At 45.1% G+C, this 23,748-nt stretch overlaps 1 protein-coding gene across 1 annotated transcript in view; it reads right to left on the minus strand.

The window, feature by feature from the left end:
* Positions 1–23,748, minus strand: part of AIG1 (androgen induced 1) — a 1,923,620-nt gene that overhangs the window by 1,637,749 nt on the left and 262,123 nt on the right. The window lies entirely within an intron of this gene.

Below are 23,748 nucleotides of genomic sequence, written 5' to 3' on the forward strand. Positions count from 1 at the left end.
TTAAAATACAGCAGAAAATATTCTTATATAGCCAACATTTTCTTTATTATATATATATATATATATATATATATATATATATATATATATATATATCTCAAAATTCTATTTGGAATAACTTTGGCGCCGGTTGACGAATCTGCCTGAAAATGTCCTCAAATTTGCCTCGTCGAGCTCCGGTCCCTCGCTGAAAGTTTGGGGGGGATTCGTCAAGCGGGGTCCAAGATAAAAGGGGGGGTCCCAAAACGTGTTTTTCCCATGTTAATTTCCATAGGGCGGTCGAACTCACTTTTAGCCCGAACGGCTGAATGGATTTCCACCAAACTTGGCAAAATTGTAGGGACTGGTAGCCCGATGTGCCTTTGCTATGTCTCAAGATATGTGCTCCAGTGGATTTTGAGTAATTTAGGTTCAAAAAAATATATATATCTATAGCCGCGCCCCGGTACGCGCACCGGGGAGCGTACCGGGCATTCTACGCAACTTGCGCACGGAAAGCTGATTGGCTCTCGGGTGTCTGTAAACATTCGAAACAGTCCGGAGCGGCCGCCATCTTGTGTCTCGGTAGGATCGAGACACAAGAGGTGGCCAAAACAAAGGGGGAAATGACCATAAGGGGGCAGGGATAGACCCCCCTGACCCCCTAGGTTTGATGTGGGGGCCATAAAAGGGCCCAGCGGGGTAAAAAAAACTTTTTTTTTTTTTGCTTTGCGCGGGGGGAGCATCCGGTACGCGCACCGGGGAGCGGACCTGGGAGCGTACCATGGGGAAAAATGAATAATAGAGTTTTAAAAAAATGTAGCCTTCTTTTAGAAATTGGAGGTAGTTCTAAAAATAACTGTTTTTTTCTTCTTTTGTAGTTTAAATTTTTTTTTTTACTTTTTCCGAATGTTTTAAAATTTCTTTGGTATTTTTTTCAGAACAAAAACAAAACTAGGGAATGCAAAACTGCTCAACAGGAGCAAAAAAAAAGGGGAAAAATTAGGGCTGAGGGGCGCAGCAGTGTTCCTCCCTCTTTCTAACAATCAGCTCAATGCTCTGCTCCCCATAACAGAGCAGTTGGTCACACTGCTTACAACGAATTGTAATATCTGCAAAAACTGGCTGAATATTTGGGATCATCACTGCTGGTCTTCCTCTCACCGATGATGTTGAAGCTCCGGTGGAAGTGGAGGGGCCATCGGGTGGTGGATTGCGAGCCAGGGCCCTGGTGCTCTCCCATGCATAATTAATCGGGTGCCTCCTCTCAACATGCCTGATTAAAGTAGCATTCCCGAAACTATACTTCCGGGTGGGATCCCCACGTGATAGGACAGTGTCACAAATTTTACAGGTAACTTTGGCTGCATTGCATTTTTTCTCCCCCTCTGGAAAAGAGAAAAACTTCCAGATGAAGTGGTCCTTCACTTTTCTCTGTGGGGGGCCTCAGGCAGGAATCCATCCGAAGAGTCTGAGGACTGGTCCTGGGAAGGGTTCTGGGAACCAGACATGGTTGAATTAGATTTTTTTGCAGGAACAGACAAGAGGTGTTGTCTCAGCAAAAGCAAACAGGTTGTGAGGGAAATGGGTGGGGTGTTTCCCTACTTGTGAAAAAAAAACTGTTATTAACCAATGAAAAGTGTTATTTTCAGGTCACATGACCCGACGCGCTTACGCAACTCGCCCCGGGGCGCGCCCAGGGGCGCGTCGCGTAAGCGCGTCGGACGCATACGTTGCGCGATCGTATTCGCTCGAGTGCTTCCGGGTGCGCTTACGCCGTGCGTATCACGCGGACGCGGCTACGCGATACGTCACGATTATGTTTTCGTTCGTGATATTGGTGCTTACGGGACGCTCCCCGGGGCGCTTCATAAAACTACGCTTTCCGGGGCGCTCACCGGGGCGCGCACCGAGAGCGCTCCAAGGCAAAAAAAAAATATATATAAACAAAAAAAAATTTTGCAAAATTGTAGGGACTGGTAGCTTGATGTGCCTTTGCTATGTCTCAAGATATATGCTCAAGTGGTTTTTACGAAAATTAACTTTGAAAAAAATATATATTGGCCTACATTGGGCTATATATATGTTATAATGTAGCCCAATTTAGCCCAATGTAGCCCAATGTAGCCCAAAGATGGCCACCAGAAACAAAAAAAAACAAATGTAGCCCAAATATCAGCCAGATGTAGCCCAAATATAGCCCAATGACAGAATGTCCCAGAGTGTTCTAAAGAACAACTAGAGCGCTAACAGTCTTACATATAAACTGAGACTCATAGTTAGGAATTAGCATTTAAAAAACCTTTGAAATTCACTGAAAAAACCATAGGTTTCACACCAGTTATAGTTAGGAATTAGCATTTAAAAACCTATTAAATTCACTGAAAAAACCATAGGTTTCACACCAGTTAGAGTTAGCTGGAAATTTTACTGACATAAAACCATTGAAATTTCCACGTTATAGTTAGTTGGACTCACTATAACTTGCGCGTGCAATGCACAGCTGATGACGTCACATATTACATCACTCATGACATGGTTAGTGACATCACTCATGACATCACTGATGACACCATCCTTGTGACAGAGTGACAGACCTCCTTTCACTGTAATGTAACCCTTGAAACACATATTCAAAAATAGAAACTAAATTTTTTTTTAAATGAAGATAACCATATCAGTTATAACAACCAATTCAGTAATTCCACCATCTATATACACATCTACTCATTCACAAACAGTTCAATATACTCACTCATACATATACTCACTCATCATATGTAGTGATACACCAATACATCCTGTTACACACTGACAGTCATCCAAAAGTTACTCACACACATACTCAAACATGCAAATAAACAATTGAACATCCATTTATTTGCATATAGAGCTATACACACACTACCACCTTACTTCTATTGAAATTAAAACATATTTATTCTCTTAAACAATCCCTTATAGAAACACATACTTATTAAAACAGGAACTCTTACAATCTCTTACTCTCACATATACTCCCTTATATACATCAATATTCACATATACTAGATTAAAACATATGTATTTACTGATAAAGACAATAGTGAGACAGTCATTCACTCACTAACATACACATATACACACTCATTCACCCATACAGTCCTGCACATATGCTGTCTTCAAAACTTATACAAACAGAGAGTCAGTCAATCATGCATCTATGTGTTAAGTAATACCCCCACCAAACCATATAGACACGCATACTGATACTAAAAAAAAATCTAATAACCCATGTACATACACATGTAGCTACTCACCAACCCATGTAGCTACTTATACACAAAGTGAAACACTAATACATATATTTAAAAATTTAAACATTACTCACTAATATTTATTTTTCAGAAAGACACACATTCACTGGATGGTGTCATCAGTGATGTCATAAGTGATGTCACTGACCATGTCATGAGTGATGTAATATGTGACGTCATCAGCAGTGCATTGCACGCGCAAGTTATAGTGAGTCCAAATAACTATAACGTGGGAATTTCAATGGTTTTATGTCAGTAAAATTTCCAGCTAACTATAACTGGTGTGAAACCTATGGTTTTTTCAGTGAATATATATATATATATATATATATATATATATATATATATATATATATATATATATATATATATATATATATATATATATATATATATATATATATATATATATATATATATATATATATATATATATATATATATATATATATATATATTACCTACTGGCGGTCGCCAGTAGGTATATATAGTTAGGATTTTTTCTCTATGGGACTTTTGAAAATTCTATGTCTAATAACTTTGGCTTTGTGGACGGAATCGGCTGAAATTTTCAGGAAAATGGCACATTTTGTTTCTGAGCAGCCCCTGAAAATTTGGGGGGGTTTCGTCAAGGGGGGGCCGAGAAAAAAGGGGGGTCCCAAAACGCGTTTTTAACATTGAGTTTTCCATAGGGCGTTTGGCCTCACTTTTAGCTCGAACGGCTGAATGGATTTGCATGAAACTTGGCAAAATTGTAGGGACTGTTAGCCGATGTGCCTTTGCTGGGTCTCAATATATGTGCTCCAGTGGATTTTGAGAAATTAATGTTTTAAAAAACAGATATATCTGTGACAGCGTCCCGGGTAGCGCTCCGGTTCGCGAACTTTTCGCGTAACGGAACTTTGCGAAGCGAAGCTGATTGGCTCTCCGGTGTCTGTCAACATTCTAAACATTCCGGAGCGGCCGCCATCTTGTCTCTCGGTAGGATCGAGAGACAAGAGGAGGAGAAAAAGGAAGGGGGAATTTAATGAAAGGGGGCAAGGTAGACCCTTCTTGACCCCCTAGGAATGATGTTGGGGTTATTAAAGGGTCCCGTGGGCCAAAAAAAAAAATATTGTTGTTTTGCGGTAGAAGCGCTTTCCGGTTCGCGAACCGGGTAGTGAACCGGGACGCGAAACGCGAATTCGCCATTTTGTGTTTCGTTTCAATTAAATTACAAGATGGAGGAAAAACAATGTGAGAAATGGGTATAAGGGGGTACGGGAGACGTATCCTGACCCCCTATGTTTTCTGAGGGTGGCTGAGGATGCTCATATATGTTGATACTTGTCTTCCAGCGGCTGCGCGTGAGCGTTTTTTTTTTTTTTTGCTGCGTGACGTCTGTTAACGTTCGATTCGAAGGAAATCAGGAAGTGTTGACCGCCATTTTGACACTGCGAGTAAATATATTGTTAAAAATAATTGTTATAAATGAATCCGTATTGATAAACATTGTCTGCGCCATCTTGCTTTTTTTCCAATGGCACACTTTTGTCGTGCACGGCAGCCTTTTTAGATGCCTTGACCAGACCCACTCTCTGCACGCCGCCGATTGTGACGTCTGTTAACGTTTGATTCGAAGGAAATCAGGAAGTGTTGACCGCCATTTTGACACTGCGAGTAAATATATTGTTAAAAATAATTGTTATAAAATAATTCGTATTGATAAACATTGTCTGCGCCATCTTGCTTTTTTTCCAATGCCACACTTTTGTCGTGCACGGCAGCCATTTTAGATGCCTTGACCAGACCCACTCTCTGCACGCCGCCGATCCTCAGCATGGCTCCCCACCCTCGCAAGCATCTCCCCCACGCACTGGTCACCCCCGCTCTCTGTCTTATGCATGGGCCATAAACCTCCCCCCATCTGCGCTGCTCTTCCCTGAGAATCACACCCTGTGCCCGCCCGACACCACCCTTTCACCCTATTCACTACCCCACCCTCTAACATTCCTCTTCCTTTGTGTCTGATTGTCCAGGCCGGTCCCAGGCTATCACCTAGCCCTGCGGATGTAGTTTATGACCTCAACTGTAAAGAATCACCCCTCTTCAAAGGAGTTACAGAAGATCAAGGCCCCCACCCGATGAGATCCGTCACACCACACTCGTTCTTACTATCTGATAACGATCCTGTATTGTGATTGGGGAGGGGATTCTCACTGTGAGGGTGTGTGGGACCGAGCCTGAAGCGGAAGATTCCAGGGATGCCTTTTTGTACATCAAAGTCTTCACAATTATGTGTCACATTAAAAATATATAGCACTCCAACAAAGTAGTAGGATTATAACACTTTAATAACTTATAAATATATACAACGCACCATAAACAATAAACACGTAAAAAAAAAATTTAAACAGAAGCAACAATGGTCAGTAGCGGTCTGTTGTGCGAATAGTCCGAAGGCAGCACAACGCGCTGAGATCTGGACGGCACCCAGGTGATATCCAGTAAGTTGCTGCACTGGTTTTGGCATCCTACAATGCTGCTCCGAAAAACGGCGTGGGGCGCCCCGGGGGGGGGGGGGGAGGCGGCGTGAACGGGCCTCCCCAGGTGGAGGCTCGTCTGTTGTAGTGGGGCGCCCCTTTAGCGTTTCACTTGCCATTCAGCTGTTTTCTGCCCGCTTTTGCTGCACTGTGCATCGTCAGTAGCGGTCTGTTGTGCGAATAGTCCGAAGGCAGCACAACGCGCTGAGATCTGGACGGCACCCAGGTGATGTCCTTTACTTGCCGCACTGGTTTTGGCATCCTACAATGCTGCGCCGAAAAACGGGGGGCGGCGGCGTGAATGGGCCTCCCCAGGTGGAGGCTCGTCTGCTGTAGTGGGGCGCCCCTTTACAGTTTCAGTTGCCATTCTGCCCGCTTTTGCTACACTGTGCCTCATCCGCCATTCAGCTGTTTGCGGCCCGCTCTTGCGGCTACAGCGTCTCGCTCATCATCTAGTTGAGTTGCGCCCACTCTTGCGGTGCAGCGATAGGCGGCTGCCACAGGACTCTTAAAATGGCAGCCGGCTCTTCGGATTTGGGCCTGGTCCACTAAAATGGCCCTGGGACACCTTGGAACTCGGACGCTTGTCTGCTAGGGCTTGGGCCCCATTCTCTAAAGCGTCCCCTCAGCCTTGAAGATTCTACAAAAGTCTTGGGGGCCCCCGACTCCCGCAGGCTTCCGGTGGGGAGCGGCTGCCATGATTGCTTGCGGAATGGCCACGACGGAGCTACGAGATGGTGGTGCTCTCATGCTGACGCCAGCTTCAGTCTGAAACATCCAGAAACACTGTAGACTATCAATTCGATGAGTTCCGGTGGAGCCCCAACGTGACCCGGTAGGGAAGAACTTGCCCTCCCCTTTTTTGAGTGATGGTTCTTGTTGCCTGTCCCCTCTGTTGTCATCTAACGGAACCTTTTTGGATTGCCGAGTGAGAAAAAAAAAGGTGGGGCTTTCATCATTTGGGAGAAAAAAAATGTTTTAATCCAATGAAAAGTGTTATTTTTAGGTCATATCAAGCATTTCATCATTAGGAAACCAAAAGTAAAATGAACCAATGAAAAATTTTAGTAAACAAGTCACATGACCTGTTATGCGGCTTTGGGCTATAAAAAGCCTACAAAATCAGTTGGCCTGTGAGGCGGCGTCAGTAGCGGACCGATGTGCGAATAGGCCGAAGGCAGCACAACGCGCCGAGATCCGGATGGCACCGAGGTGGTGTCCAGCAAGTTGCCGCCCTGGTGTGGCCATCCTACAATGCTGCGCCGAAAGACGGCGTGTCCAGCTGAGTTGCGGTCACTCTTGCTGCTACAGTACGCCGAAGGCAGCACAACGCGCCGAAATCCAGATGGCACCGAGGTGGTGTCCAGCAAGTTTCACTGGTGTGGCCATCCTACAATGCTGCGCCGAAAGACGGTGTGGGGTGCCCGGGGGGGGGGCGGCGTAAATGGACCTCTTCCGCCTCCCCAGGTGAAGGCCCCTCATCTGCAGTGGGGCGCCTCTTAGCGTTTCACTCGCCTTCCAGTAGAGTTCTGCCCGCTCTTGCGGCACAGTGTCTCACCCTTCATCCAGCTGAGTTCCGCCCGCTCTTGCGGTACAGTGTCTCGCCCGCCATCCAGCTGAGTTCTGCCCGCTCTTGCGGTACAGTGACTCGAACGAGCCGAGATCCGGATGGCACCGAGGTGGTGTCCAGCAAGTTTCACTGGTGTGGCCATCCTACAATGCTGCGCCGAAAGACGGCGTGGGGTGCCCGGGGGGGGGGGAAGTAGCGCAAACGGGCCTCTACCTCCTCCCCAGGTGGAGGCACCTCATCTGCAGTGGGGTGCCTCTTAGCGTTTCACTCGCCTTTCAGCTGAGTTCCGCCCGCTTTTGCGGTACAGTGACTCACCCGCCATCTAGCTGAATTGCGGTTATTCTTGTGGTGCAGCGATAGCCGGCTGCAACAAGACTCTCAAAATGGCGGCCAGCTCTTTGGATTTGGGCCTGGTCCACTAAAATGGCTCTGGGACACCTTGGAACTCGGACGCTTGCCTGCTAGGGCATGGGCCCCATTCACGAAAGCGTCCCCTCTTTTGACTGATTGTTCTTGTTGCCTATTTCTTCTGTTGTCATTTAACGGAACATTTTTGTACTGCCGAAAGTGGTTCTGGTCCGACCGCTGGTTGGTGGAGACATTTTGACTATATCCTGGACCTGCCCGGCCTCGCCCAAAATGACGCCGGTATAAATGGGACTCGTAACTCCTTGTTGTGTACTGGTTGCCCAACCTTGATATCATGAGATATGTATGCAGTTTTGAAGCACATGGCGGGCGGGGACGAGAATTGATTGAACATTTTGACATCCCTATTGATATTAATTTCTGATGTGTTATTGATTACTGTACTATTGAAAGTTCAAATTAACGTCACCCATGGTACTTGCCCCCAAATGTATATCTAGATAATTTTATTGTAACTGGCCCTGTCGTACTTTCATTATAAAATGTACGTCCACCGATTCTGCAAATGTTAGACACCTTAGTTCTTGCAATCTAATGGGTCGCCCGTTACGTTCTTCTATAGTGTAAATGTTCCCTCATCATATACGATTCCAGTTTGCTCCGTGGCCGGCCCACATGGTTATAGGCCCGTATTTGTATACTGACATTTTCACAATAAAGGTTTTTTTTTAAAAAACATGGTAGTAGTACCTACATTGGTAAAGTTTTGAATAATAGCCACTGTTTTCGAATCAGTAAAAGGCAAGTGAAATAAAGCAGTCCAATTACATGACGGTTAAAAGGTATAATACGCAGGAACGCAGTAAAGATAAATGGTCAAGGGCTGTTGTGTTTTCTACTCCTGCAACATAAAGTGATCGATAAGAATCTGATATTCATACCTATCAGCGACTAAGACAGCAGGCCGAGCCTCTTTCGCTCAACGGCTCCCTCATGGGACGAAGAAACGCCCTTTTTCTCGAAAAAGGAATATTTTACTTGCAGGACAGTTGTAAATTTCCCGGGAAAATACATTAGCCTGGAACATTGTTAGTGATAAACTGTAAATGCATCTGGGTCCTTTGCTTTACAAGTCAGAGTGAGAAAAAAAAAGGTGGGGCTTTCATCATTTGGGAAAAAAAAATGTTCGAAAGCAATGAAAAGCGTTATTTTTAGGTCATATGACCAAGCCTTTCATCATTAGAATAACAAAAGTAAAATGAACCAATGAAAAGTTTTATTAACAAGTCACATGACCTGTTATGCTTAGGTTACGCGCTGCGCGCCGCGCTCTGGATCGTTTCCGGGAAGCTGCGCCTTGCGCACCGGAGCACTTCCAGGTGCGCTAACGCGGCGCGTCATATGACGTATTACGCGACAACGCAGGTCCAGAATATAGTCAAAATGTCTCCACCAGCCAGCGGTCGGAATACAACCCCTTTCAGCAGTCAAAAAAGTTCTGTTAAATGACAAGAGAAGGGACAGGCAACCAGAACAATCAGTCAAAGAGGGGAGGGCAAGTTCTTCTCTACCGGGTCACGTTGGGGCTCCACCGGAACTGATCGAATTGGTAGTCTACAGTGTTTCTGGATGTTTCAGATTGAAGCTGGTGTCAGCATGAGAGCACCCCGTGGCTACGTCGTGGCCATTCCGCGAGCAATCATGGCAGTCGCTCGCCACCAGAAGTCTGAGGGAGTCGGGGGCCCCGGTGACTTTTGTAAAATCTTCAAGGCTGAGGGGACGCTTTTGGGAATGGGGTCCATGCCCTAGCAGTCAAGCGTCCGAGTTCCAAGGTGTCCCAGGGCCATTTTAGTGGACTAGGCCTAAATCCGAAGAGCCGGCCACCATTTTGAGAGTCCTGTTGCAGCCGCCTATCGCTGCACCGCAAGAGTGGGCGCAATTCAAGTGGATGGTGGGCGAGACGGTGTAGCCGCAAGAGCGGACGCAACTCAGCTGGTTGCGTGAAGTGCTGGGGTGTACCTGAGAAACCTCCACCTGGGGGAGGCTCGTTCGCGCCGCCTCTCCCTTCTAGTGCATCCCACGCCGTCTCCTGGCGCAGGAATATGTGATGGTCGGACGAGGGCACCGCAGGACGTGTCTTCAGGTCAAACGGATTGTGGGACAATGTTCAGAATGGAAGAGTCACCAAAAGGCAAAAAGTTCAGCTTGACCCCGGGAGCCGGCCGCCTATGTCGGGGGCGATCTCAGGCCACACCAGGGCAACAAGACTTGGGGAGGGGGTCGGCGCCATCACACTGCCCCTCGGGGGCCTCCGTCAAGCGGTTCAGGGAGGCACCGCATCACATTGATTTCCAATGCAGTTAGGTCCACAAACAGCCCCCACTTACTTTGAGAATAGTGAAGCTGCAGCAGGTGCAAATAAACTTCAGACAGTGTTACAAGCGCTGCTCGGAACCCTCAACTATGGCACCCAACATCCAGGACTTATGCCATTTGTGCAAGGCAGTGACATCGAAGTAACTCAGGGACCAAGGAACATACCATATCCAGAGTCCTTCCCACAGCGTCTGCCTTCCTTGTTACCTAGTTATGGTTCTTTCACTCCCACTCCAGGCTTTTAGTCTGTGGATGGAAAACCATGAACCTACACTCACGTATGAAAATGTTACTATTGATGCTTGACTGAGGGCAAGGAGATCAGAGTACATGAGTCTCATGCTCGATCGATTGAGCTAGCCGGATCAGGCAACAAAAAGGTGGTGGTGGGGGTGGCGGCATCAGCAAGGCATCCTCACACACAACTTGTCGGACATTAGCTCTGGATGTACTGGGGACGAGTCTTGGCGCATGGTGTCGTCCCCGGGCAATTTGCACAACGGTTCTCCACCCCTAGGCCGCCAGCTATGCTACCTCGACAGGAATAGTGATGGATGTTGCAGCAGGCTGCCATGTAAATAGTTATTTAATAAAACGTTTTACCCTGTTACTTTGCTGGTGTGTTGTATATATTTATAATATTTGCATGGGGTTTGTCGTTATTTTGGGCGGGGTGGGTGGCGGAGCGGAGCTGTCTTGCAGCCATCATGGTGTCGAGCTCAGTTCATGTCACTAGTTTCGTATTTCTCATGAGGGGTTGTTCCTAATGTTTCTATTTTAGCGAGGTCAAAAAGAGATCCCATTAGTGGCCTACTGATTTTGCTTGATTCCTTTTGTTTATTTAAACGGTTTTTCACTATCTGCAAAGACTAAACAGAGTATTGCGACTCTGTGCTTGTTTGTAAATAGAAATGAACAAAGAGAACCAATTCTAAAACAGTAAATGCTTGGATAATAATCAATGAAATGGAGAGAGAAGCAGGCACAAGGGATTACAACGGGGGCAGAGGCCTGCTTTACCTACCCTTCACTATCTGCGAAGAGAGAATACTCCTTAAAGAAAAGAGGAGGGGGGGGGCAGCGTTCAAAGCACATCAGCGTGCATAAACACAAAAATGTTTTTATCTATCACGTACTTGACATTTTAAAGCTTTTCATATTTGCTATTAAAAAACCATTGAAATTCACTGAAAAAAACATAGGTTATAGACCATATATAGTTAGGAATTAGCATTTACAAAACCTTGAAAATTCACTGAAAAAACCATTGGTTATAGACCATATATAGTTAGGGATTAGCATTTACAAAACCTTAATTTACTCGCACAAAACCATTGAAATTCGCATATATAGTTAGTTGCACTAACTATATATCGCGCACCCACAATCCACTGCTGATGATGTCACATATTACATCATTCATGACATGGTCAGTGACATCACTGATGACATCACTGATGACATCTCAAATGACATCACTGATGACATCACTGATGACAACATCCAGTGACTGTATGTTTCTGTAAAGTTAAAATATGTCTTACATATTGAAGAATGAGTGGATGTATAAGTGTCTGGATGAAGGATTTAGTAGGTGCATGACTGACTGTATGAGTGAGTGATTAAATGTGTCTCACTGAATGCATGGATTACTGACTAAACTGTCTTAATTTGTGCATCATTATGTCTGTTGTTCTGTAAACTGCTGCTTGTGTTGATCAGTAGCTATATAAGTAACTATTTGGGTTATTGATTGGTTGCCCAGGTATTTGTATGGGAGACTGAGTGTGTGTGGGGGTGGCTGGGAGGTGTGTGACTCTGTGCATAGATGTGTGAGCAGTTGATTCACTAGATGTATGGGTTCAAAAGTGCATGTGGAAACAGCTGTATGGGCGGTTGACTGTGTGCATGAGTGTATTGGTGAGTGAATGGATTTCTCAGTGCTACATGTCAAAGTAAGTACATATGTAAAACACAGTACATGTGAGAGTTGACATATATAAATAACTGTGCATAAGAGCCAGTGAATGTGTGAGTGGCTGTATGGATCATTGTGAACATGTATCAGGGATTGTATAAGAGAGTAAATATGTGTTAGTATATGTTTGAATAAGTAAGGTGTGTATAACTGTATAGTTGAGGAAATGGAGGTGTGATTGATTCTTTGCATGACTGACTAGGTGTGTGAGTAACTCCATGGATTGGTGACAGTCTGTGAGTGTCTGTTTACACTGATTGTATCTAAGGTTATATTAGAGTCTGAAGAGGTTCATTGTATTATCACATAAATGATATCATCAGTGATGTGATCAGTAATGTCAAATGAGATGTCATCAGTGATGTCATCAGTGATGTCATTTGAGATGTCATCAGTGATGTCATCAGTGATATCATTTGAGATGTCATCAGTGATGTCATCAGTGATGTCACTGACCATGTCATGAATGATGTAATATGTGACATCATCAGCAGTGGATTGCGGGTGCGCAATATATAGTTAGTGCAACTAACTATATATGCGAATTTCAATGGTTTTGTGCGAGTAAATTAAGGTTTTGTAAATGCTAATCCCTAACTGTATATGGTCTATAACCAATGGTTTTTTCAGTGAATTTTCAAGGTTTTGTAAATGCTAATTCCTAACTATATATGGTCTATAACCTATGGTTTTTTCTGTGAATATATAAATATATATATATATATATATTACCTACTGGCTATCGCCAGTAGGTATATATAGTTAGGATTTTTTCCCTATGGCATTTCTGAAAATTCTATGTCTAATAACTTTGGCGTTTGTGGACGCAATCGGCTGAAATTTTCAGGAAAATGGCACATTTTGTTTCTGAGCAGCCCTTGAAAATTTGGGGGGGTTTTGTCGAGGGGGGGCCGAGAAAAAAGGGGGGTCCCAAAACACGTTTTTCCCATGTTAATTTCCATAGGGCGGTTGAACTCACTTTTAGCTCGAACGGCTGAATGGATTTTCACGAAACTTGGCAAAATTGTAGGGACTGTTAGCCCGATGTGCCTTTGCTAGGTCTCAATATATGTGCTTCAGTGGATTTTGAGAAATTAACGTTTAAATCAAGATATATATCTGTAACAGCGCTCTGGGCAGCGATCCGGTCCGCTTACTTTTCGCGAAACGGAACTTTGCGCGCAGAAAGCTGATTGGCTCCCCGGTGTCTGTCAACATTCTAAACAGTCCGGAGCGGCCGCCATCTTATCTCTCGGTAGGATCGAGAGAGAAGAAGAGGTGAAAAACGAAGGGGGAATTTAATGAAAGGGGGCAAGGTATCCCCCTCTTGACCCCCTAGGAATGTTGTTGGGGTTATTAAAGGGTCCTGTGGGGAAAATAAAAAAAAAAATGATTTTTCACGGTAGAAGCGCTTCACGGGCCGCGAACTGGGCCGCAAACTGGTAGCGAAACGGGAATTCGCCATTTTGTGCTTCGTTAATTAAATTACTAGGTATAAGGGGGTGCGGGAGACGTATCCTAATCCCCTATGTTTCCTGAGGGTGGCTGAGGAGGCTCATATATGTTGATACATCTCTTCCAGCGGCTGTGCGTGAGCTTTTTTTTTTTTTGCTGCGTGACAGTCCGGAGCGGCCGCCATCTTATCTCTCGGTAGGATCGAGAGAGAAGAAGAGGTGAAAAACGAAGGGGGAATTTAATGAAAGGGGGCAAGGTATCCCCCTCTTGACCCCCTAGGAATGTTGTTGGGGTTATTAAAGGGTCCTATGGGGAAAATAAAAATAAAAATGATTTTTCACGGTAGAAGCGCTTCACGGGCCGCGAACTGGGCCGCAAACTGGTAGCGAAACGGGAATTCGCCATTTTGTGCTTCGTTAATTAAATTACTAGGTATAAGGGGGTGCGGGAGACGTATCCTAATCCCCTATGTTTCCTGAGGGTGGCTGAGGAGGCTGATATATGTTGATACATCTCTTCCAGCGGCTGCGCCATCTTGCCTTTTTTCCAATGCCACAATTTTGTCGTGCACGGCAGCCATTTTAGATGCCAGGCTGGTCCCAGGCTATCACCTACCCCTGCGGATGTAGTTTATGGCCCCAGCTGTAGAGAATTCAGACATGCCAACCCTCCCGATTCAGGCGTGTGACTACTGATTTCAGTGCTAGTCTCCCGCCTCCCGATTTCTGCAAGCAAAAACCCGGGGGCATATTACGAACAACTAGCGATAATTTTTGTCTCTAACTTGTTTAGAGACAAAAATTATCGCCGCACATCGGCGATTTTTATCGCAGATAAACCTTGCTATTATCGCAGAAAAGTCAGCGATATTCATGTATTATCGAGCAAATGCTCTTAGCCATGTTATCCACCTCCCATTGGATAACATGGCTAAGAACTGCTCAGGGCAGGTGTTAGATTTTGGAGATATTCGCGCTTAGCGCGAATATCTCCAAAAGTTGGTAATAGGAGATAGCGATGTTAGGGACTGTTTCCAGTCGCTAACATCTTGGCACGCCACTTTGCATGTCATTAGTGATAAGTATCACTGACATGCAAAGCGGGGCCCAAGATGGTCGCTATCTCCTTTTAGCTGTCACTAACTGGTGTTAGCGACAGCTTGGTAATAGGGAGATAATTTTATCTCCGCTTTCATGGCTTTTAAAGCCAAAAAAGCGGAGATAAACCCCCTTGATAATATGCCCCACGATTCCTTGGGGGTTTCAGCTGACAGGGCTTGGTATTGTGTTACATGGCAATTTTTCCAGGAAACGTCAGAGGGTCGATGCAGGGGTTCTAGAAGAGGTGATAAACCATTTAAGCCTCATGAACAAGCGCATGGTCTTTTAAAGATTTGTGAAGTACTCGGGGCGGCGGTGTGTGTGTGCCCTCTTTCAGGAGCAGGCGGGGGGGCACTGCCAGCAACTTGCCAGGTCAGGTAGTGTTCAACACGTGCATCACCCTTTCTCTGCCTGCTATTGCGCTCCATGCTTCGGAAAGGTAAGAAAAAGAACGTGCATTTGAGTTTGAAATGTCCGATCCTGCAGCAGCACACTTCTAAAGCCCACACATGACAATAACCCGATTCAAGGCCCTATTCACCCGTTTTAAAAAAAATAGATAACACTCCAACAAAGTAAGATTATTAAACTTTATTAACTTTTAACTATAATGAACGGAACAAAAAGTAAAAACATTTAAACATTTTTCAACTCAAAAAGCAACAATGGTTAGAAGCTGTCTTTTGTGCGAATAGTCCCAAGGCAGCACAACGTGCAGAGTTCTGGACGGCACCCAGGTGATGTCGCCTGGGTGCCGCACTGGTTTTGGGATCCTACAATGCAGCACAGAAAAACAGCGTGGGGCGTCCCGGGTGGTGCGGGGGGAGGCCTCGTCAGTAGCGGTCTGTTGTGCGAATAGTCCCAAGGCAGCAGAACGCGTTGAGATGTTGATGGGACTGTGTCCAGTGTCCCATGGCTGACACAACATGTACGACAGGCACCCAGGTGATGTCCAGTAAACAGCCGCACTGGTTTTGGTATCCTACAATGCTGCTCCGAAAATTGGCGTGCGGCGGCCCGGGGGTGGGGGAGGCGGCGTGAACGGGCCTCCCCAGGTGGCGGCCATCTAGCTGAGTTGCGCCCGCTCTTGCGGCTACAGCGTCTCGCTCACCATGTTGTTGAGTTGCTCCCACTCTTGCAGTGCAGCGATAGGCGGCTGCCACATGGCTCTTAAAATGGCGGACGGCTCCTCGGTTTTGGGCCTGGTCCACTGAAATGGCCCTGGGACACCTTGGAACTCGGACGCTTGCCTGCTAGGGCTTGGGCTCCATTCTCGAAAAGCGTCCCCTCAGCCGTGAAGATTCTACAAAAGTCTTGGGGGCCCCCGACTCCCGCAGGCTGCCGGTGGGGAGCGGCTGCCATGATTGCTCGCGGAATGACCACGACGGAGCCACGAGATGGTGGTGCTCTCATGCTGACGCCAGCTTCAGTCTGAATGATCCAGAAACAAGGTGGGGCTTTCATCGTTTGGGAAAAAAAAATGTTCTAAACCAATGAAAAGTGTTATTTTTAGGTCATATGACCAAGCCTTCCATCTTTAGGAAACCAAAAGTAAAATGAACCAATGAAAAGTTTTATAAACAAGTCACATGACCTGTTATGCGGCATAGGGCTACAAAAAGCGTAGAAAATCCGTTGGCACGTGAGGCGGCGTCAGTAGCGGACCGATGTGCGAATAGGCCGAAGGCAGCACAACGCGCCGAGATCCGGATGGCACCGAGGTGGTGTCCAGCAAATTGCCGCACTGGTGTGGCCATCCTACAATGCTGCGCCGAAAGACGGCGTGTCCAGCTGAGTTGCGGTCACTGTTGCGGTACAGTGACTCGAACGCGCCGAGATCCGGATGGCACCGAGGTGGTGTCCAGCAAATTGCCGCACTGGTGTGGCCATCCTACAATGCTGCGCCGAAAGACGGCGTGTCCAGCTGAGTTGCGGTCACTGTTGCGGTACAGTGACTCGAACGCGCCGAGATCCGGATGGCACCGAGGTGGTGTCCAGCAAATTGCCGCACTGGTGTGGCCATCCTACAATGCTGCGCCGAAAGACGGCGTGTCCAGCTGAGTTGCGGTCATTCTTGCGGTACAGTGAGTCGAACGCGCCGAGATCTGGATGGCCCCGATGTTGTGTCCAGCAATTTGCCGCACTGGTGTGGCCATCCTACAATGCCGAAAGTCGGCGTGGGGTGCCCCGTTGGCTTATGAGGTGATGTCAGTAGTGGACCGATGTGTGAATAGGTCGGAACCAGCACAAGGCGCCAAGATCTGAATGGCAAGTCCTGGATGTTGAGTGCCTCAGTTGAGAGTTCTGAGCAGTGCTTGCAAGACTGTCTGAAGCTTATTTGCACCTGCTGCAGCTTCACTAGGTCCGGCAGAACTTTTTGCCTTTTCCTTTCTGCTTCTTTTCCTACAATGCGTTTCATCTGAAGACACGACCAGGTCCCTGAATGTGTGCAGGGGGACGCTATTGATTGAATGAAAATGGCGGCTTGACACAAAGCTGACTCAAGCGTTACTGTTGATGCTATACAGACAAAAATTGGTTTTCAGTTTGTACATTCTTCAGGTTTTTTTTTTCCATCCAAGTCTGATTGAGAGTTTGTAGAAAAATGGCTTCAGATTTTCCACATACTACTCTTCAACATTCTTCCTAAATGTAACAATGTGAAACTCACTAGGAGAACGGCTGTTTCTGTTTCCTTTCAAAATGCTGCCAACAATATTTTCTGAATGGAAGACACCATCTTGTAGCATAAAGGGCCGAAAGGGGTTCTGGTCTGGCCGATGGTTGGTGGAGACCTTTTGACTATATCTTGGACCTGCCCGGCCTCGCCCAAAATGGCGCCGGTATAAATGGGACTCGTAACTCCTTGCCCGCAAATGTATATCTAGAAAATGTTATTGTAAGTGGCCCTGTCGTTTTTTAATTACAAAATGTACGTCCACCGATTCCGCAACTGTTAGACACCTTTGTTCTTGCAACCTAATGGCCCGCTCGTTACGTTCTTCTACAGTGTAAATGTCTCCTCATCATATACGATTTCAGTTTGCTCCGTGGCCGGCCCACGTGGTTATAGGCCCGTATTTGTATACTGACATTTTCACAATAAAGGTTTCTAAAACAAAACACGGTAGTAGTATTTACATTGGTAAAGTTTTTACTTTTAGTCACTGTTTTCGAATCAGTAAAGGCAAGTGAAATAAAGCAGTCCAATTACATGACGGATAAAAGGTATAATATGTAGGAACGCAGTAAAGATAAATGCTTAAGGGCAGTTGTGTTTTTCATATCTGCAATATAAAGTGATCGATAAGAATCTGATAATCAGGCGTATCGGCGACTAAGACAGCAGGCCGAATCTCTTTTACTCAACGGCTTCGTCATGGAAGGAAGAAACGCCCTTTTTCTCGAAAAAGGAATATATTTTACTTACAAGACAGTTGTAAATTTTTCGGGAAAGTACATTAGCCTGGAATATTATAACATATGTTTGAAAAAAAAATATTGTTCGAAAACAATAAAAAGCGTAATTTTTAGGTCATATGACCAAGCTTTTCATCATTAAATTAACAAAAGTAAAATGAACCAATGAAAAGTTTTATTAACAAGTCACATGACCTGTTATGCTTACGTTACGCGCTGCGCGCCGCGCCTCGGATCACTTCCGGGTGCGGTAACGCGGCGTGTCATATAACGCATTACGCGACAACGTAGGTCAAGAATATAGTCAAAATGTCTCCACCAACCAGCGTTCGGAACACAACCCCTTTCAGCAGTCCAAAAAGTTCTGTTAAATGACAACAGAGGGGACAGGCAACAAGAACCATCAGTCAAAGAGGGGAGGGCAAGTTCTTCTCTTCCGGGTCATGTTGGGGCGCTACCGGAACTGATCGAATTGGTAGTCTACAGTGTTTCTGGATGTTTCAGACTAAAGCTGGCGTCAGCATGAGACCACTACCATCTCGTAGCTCCGTCGTGGCCATTCCACGAGCAATCATGGCAGCCGCTCCCCACCAGAAGCCTGCGGGAGTCGGAGGCCCCCAAGACTTTTGTAGAATCTTCACGGCTGAGGGGACGCTTTTCGAGAATGGGACCCAAGCCCTATCAGGGAAGCGTCCGAGTTCAAAGGTGTCCCAGGGCCATTTTAGTGGACCAGGCCCAAAAGCGAAGAGCCGGCCGCCATTTTGAGAGTCCTGTGGCAGCCGCCTATCGCTGCACTGCAAGAGTGGGCGCAATTCAGCTGGATGGTGGGGGAGACGCTGTAGCCGCAAGAGTGGGCGCAACTCAGCTGGATGGGACAAGGTTCAAAATTGAAGAGTCATCAAAAGGCAAAAAGTTCCGCCGGACCCCGGGAGCCGGCCGCCTATGTCGGGGGCGATCTCAGGCTACACCAGTGCTATAAGACTTGGGGAGGGTGTCGGAGCCAAGCGTCTTCTCCGAGTCCATGGCCATCACACCGCCCCTCAGGGGCCTCCGTCAAGCTGTTTAGGAAGGTAACATATCACATTGTTTTCTAATGCAGTCAGGTCCACAAACGACACTCACTTACTTTGAGAATAGTGAAGCTGCAGTAGGTGGAAATAAGCTTCAGACAGTGTTACAAGCGCTGCTCAGAACTCTTAACTATGGCACCCAACATCCAGAACTTATGCCATTTGAGAATGGCAGTGACATCGAAGCAACTCAGGGACCAAAACCATTAATGTACTTTCACGCATGAAAATCTTACTTGGGGAGGGGGCAGGAGCGAAGCGCCCCCTCCCAGTCAGCGCCACCACACCGTATGTTGAAAATTTGAAGCCATCGTTCTACAAAGTCAACCAAACTTGGATTGAAAAATCTAGAAAAATGTACAAACTGAAAACCAGTTTTGGTCTGCATAGCATCAGTAGCAACGCTTGAGTCAGCTTTGTGTCAAGCCGCCATTTTGATTCAACAAAGCACAGGCATTGAAAAAGGCTCAAACTCAGAACTCTGAACTATGGCACCCAACATCCAGGAGCTTGCCATCCGGATCTTGGAGCCTTGTGCTGCTTTCGACCTATTCACACATCGGTCCACTACTGACATCATCTTATAAACCAACGTTATGTAAATAGTTTTTTAATAAAATGTTTTACCCTGTTTCTTTGCTGGTGTGTTGTCTATATTTTTAATATTTGCATAGGGTTTGTCGTTATTTTGTGCGGGATGGGTGATGGAGCCGAGCTGTCTTGCAGCCCTCATGGTGTGGAGCTCAGTTCATCTCACTATTTTCGTATTTCTCATGAAGGGTTGTTCCTAATATTTCTATTTTAGCGAGGTCAAAAAGAGATCCAATTAGTGGCCTACTGATTTTGCTCGATTACTTTTATTTTTTTACACGATTTTTCACTATCTGCAAAGACTAAACAGAGTATTGCGACTTTGTGCTTGTTTGTAAATAGAGAATGATCCAAAGAGAACCAATTCTAAAACAGTAAATGCTTGGACAACAATCAATCAAATGGAGAGACAAGCAGGCACGACGGATTACAACGGGGGTAAAGGCCTGCGTTAACTACCCTTCAGTATCTGCAAAGAGAGAGTACTACTAAGACAAAAGAGGGGAGGGGGGGGGGGGTGCAGCGTTCAAAGCACATCAGCGTGCATAAATACGAAAATGTTTTTATCTATCACGTACTTGACATTTTAAAGCTTTTCATATTTGCTATTAAAAAACCAATGAAATTCACAGAAAAAACCATAGGTTATAGTGGATATATAGTTAGGAATTTGCATTTACAAAACCTTGAAAATTCAATGAAAAAACCATTGGTTTTAGGCCATATATAGTTAGGGATTTGCATTTACAAAACCTTATTTTACTCGCATAAAACCATTGAAATTCCATATATAGTTATAAGCGCTAACTATATATCGCGCACCCGCAATCCACTGCTGATGATGTCACATATTACATCATTCATGACATGGTTAGTGACATCACTGATGACATCACTGATGACATCTCAAATGACATCACTGATGACATCACTGAAAACATCTCATTTGACATGACTGATAACATCACTGATGATATCATTCATGTGATAATACGATGAACCTCTTCAGACTCTAATATAACCTTAGATACAATCAGTGTAAACAGACACTCACAGACTGTCACTCATCCATGGAGTTACTCACACACCTAGTCAGTCATGCAAAGAATCAATCACACCTCCATTTCCTCAACTATACAGTTATACAAACTTTACTTATTCAAACATATACTAACACATATTTACTCTATTATACAATCCCTGATACAAGTTCACAATGATCCATACAGCCACTCACACATTCACTGGCTCTTATGCACAGTTATTTATATATGTCAACTCTCACATGTACTGTGTTTTACATATGTACTTACTTTGACATGTAGCACTGAGATATCCATTCACTCACCAATACACTCATGCACACAGTCAACCGCCCATACAGCTGTTTCCACATGCACTTTTGAAACCATACATCTAGTGAATCAACTGCTCACACATCTATGCACAGAGTCACACACCTTCCAGCCACCCACACACACACTCAGTATCCTATACAAATACTTGGGCAACCAATCAATAACCCATATAGTTACTCATATAGCTACTTATCAACACATGCAACAGTTTACAGAACAACAGACATAATGATGCACAAATTAAGACAGTTTAGTCACTAACCCATGCACTCAGTGAGACACATTTAATCACTCACTCATACAGTCAGTCATGCACCTACTAAATCCTTCATCCAGACACTTATATATCCACTCATTCTTCAATATGTAAGAGATATTTTAACTTTACAGAAACATACAGTCACTGGGTGTTGTCATCAGTGATGTCATCAGTGATGTCATTTGAGATGTCATCAGTGATGTCATCAGTGATGTCACTAACCATGTCATGAATGATGTAATATGTGACATCATCAGCAGTGGATTGCGGGTGCGCGATATATAGTTAGCGCTTATAACTATATATGGAATTTCAATGGTTTTATGCGAGTAAAATAAGGTTTTGTAAATGCAAATCCCTAACTATATATGGCCTAAAACTAATGGTTTTTTCATTGAACATATATATATATATATATATATATATATATATATATATATATATATATATATATATATATATATATTTCACCAAACTTCCCCTTGCAGAGAAGAAATGAGTCGCACATCACAACGAGGCTTGCATCCATTTCACTTTTATTCCGTTAGCAATCCGACATGTTTCGTTCTCTCTCAGAACTTTTTCAAAGGTTGTGCATCACGGATGTTGGTCACCACTGCTGCCGATCTTTAACCTGACTCAGGTGTCTTGATTTATTATGTCGCCCTTGATAGGACGCCCTCAATGAGCCGCTGTGCATTCTGGTGCTTGTAGTTTTTAGTCTTTCTTTTGGCTGTGATTCTGAGATGCAAAGTTCGTTGTGCCACTTGCAATTACCTACTTTTGAGGTTTTGCTGTGATCCATGCCAAAGCCAGTCTTTGGCGGCGCTTGTCCACCCTAAGTCGCTTTTCGCTGTATACAAAGACGGTTCCTGGCGGGCGAACAGTTGCGCGCTTCCTGGAAGTGCGTCCTCCGGTAGAACCACACCGTTTAATATTTCACCAAACTTCCCCTTGCAGAGAAGAAATGAGTCGCACATCACAACGAGGCTTGCATCCATTTCACTTTTATTCCGTTAGCAATCTGACATGTTTCGTTCTCTCTCAGAACTTTTTCAAAGGTTTTGCATCACGGATGTTGGTCACCACTGCTGCTTATCTTTAACCTGACTCAGGTGTCTTGATTTATTATGTCGCCCTCGATGGGACGCCCTCAATGAGCCGCTGTGCATTCTGGTGCTTGTAGTTTTTAGTCTTTCTTTTGGCTGTGATTCTGAGATGCCAAGTTTGTTGTGCCACTTGCAATTACCTACTTTTGAGGTTTTGCTGTGATCCATGCCAAAGCCAGTCTTTGGCGGCGCTTGACCACCCTGAGTCGCTTTTCGCGGTATACAAAGACGAATCCTGGCGGGCGAACAGTTGCGCGCTTCCTGGAAGTGCGTCCTCCGGTAGGACCACACCGTTTAATATTTCACCAAACTTCCCCTTGCAGAGAAGAAATGAGTCGCACATCACAACGAGGCTTGCATCCATTTCACTTTTATTCCGTTAGCAATCCGACATGTTTCGTTCTCTCTCAGAACTTTTTCAAAGGTTGTGCATCACGGATGTTGGTCACCACTGCTGCCGATCTTTAACCTGACTCAGGTGTCTTGATTTATTATGTCGCCCTCGATGGGACGTCCTCAATGAGCCGCTGTGCATTCTGGTGCTTGTAGTTTTTAGTCTTTCTTTTGGCTGTGATTCTGAGATGCAAAGTTCGTTGTGCCACTTGCAATACTTTTGAGGTTTTGCTGTGATCCATGCCAAAGCCAGTCTTTGGCGGCGCTTGTCCACCCTGAGTTGCTTTTCGCGGTATACAAAGACGGTTCCTGGCGGGCGAACAGTTGCGCGCTTGCTGGAAGTGCGTCCTCCGGTAGAACCACACCGTTTAATATTTCACCAAACTTCCCCTTGCAGAGAAGAAATGAGTCGCACATCACAACGAGGCTTGCATCCATTTCACTTTTATTCCGTTAGCAATCCGACATGTTTCGTTCTCTCTCAGAACTTTTTCAAAGGTTGTACATCACGGATGTTGGTCACCACTGCTGCCGATCTTTAACCTGACTCAGGTGTCTTGATTTATTATGTCGCCCTCAATGGGACGCCCTCAATGAGCCGCTGTGCATTCTGGTGCTTGTAGTTTTTAGTCTTTCTTTTGGCTGTGATTCTGAGATGCAAAGTTCGTTGTTCCACTTGACACGCATACTGATACAAAAAAAACATCTAATAACCCATGTACATACACATGTAGCTACTCACCAACCCATGTAGCTACTTATACACAAAGTGAAACACTAATACATATATTTAAAAATGTAAACATTACTCACTAATATTTATTTTTCAGAAAGACACACATTCACTGGATGGTGTCATCTGTGATGTCATAAGTGATGTCACTGACCTTGTCATGAGTGATG

Source organism: Lissotriton vulgaris, chromosome 6 (assembly GCF_964263255.1).
Source record: "Lissotriton vulgaris chromosome 6, aLisVul1.2, whole genome shotgun sequence".
Classification (NCBI taxonomy): domain Eukaryota; kingdom Metazoa; phylum Chordata; class Amphibia; order Caudata; family Salamandridae; genus Lissotriton; species Lissotriton vulgaris.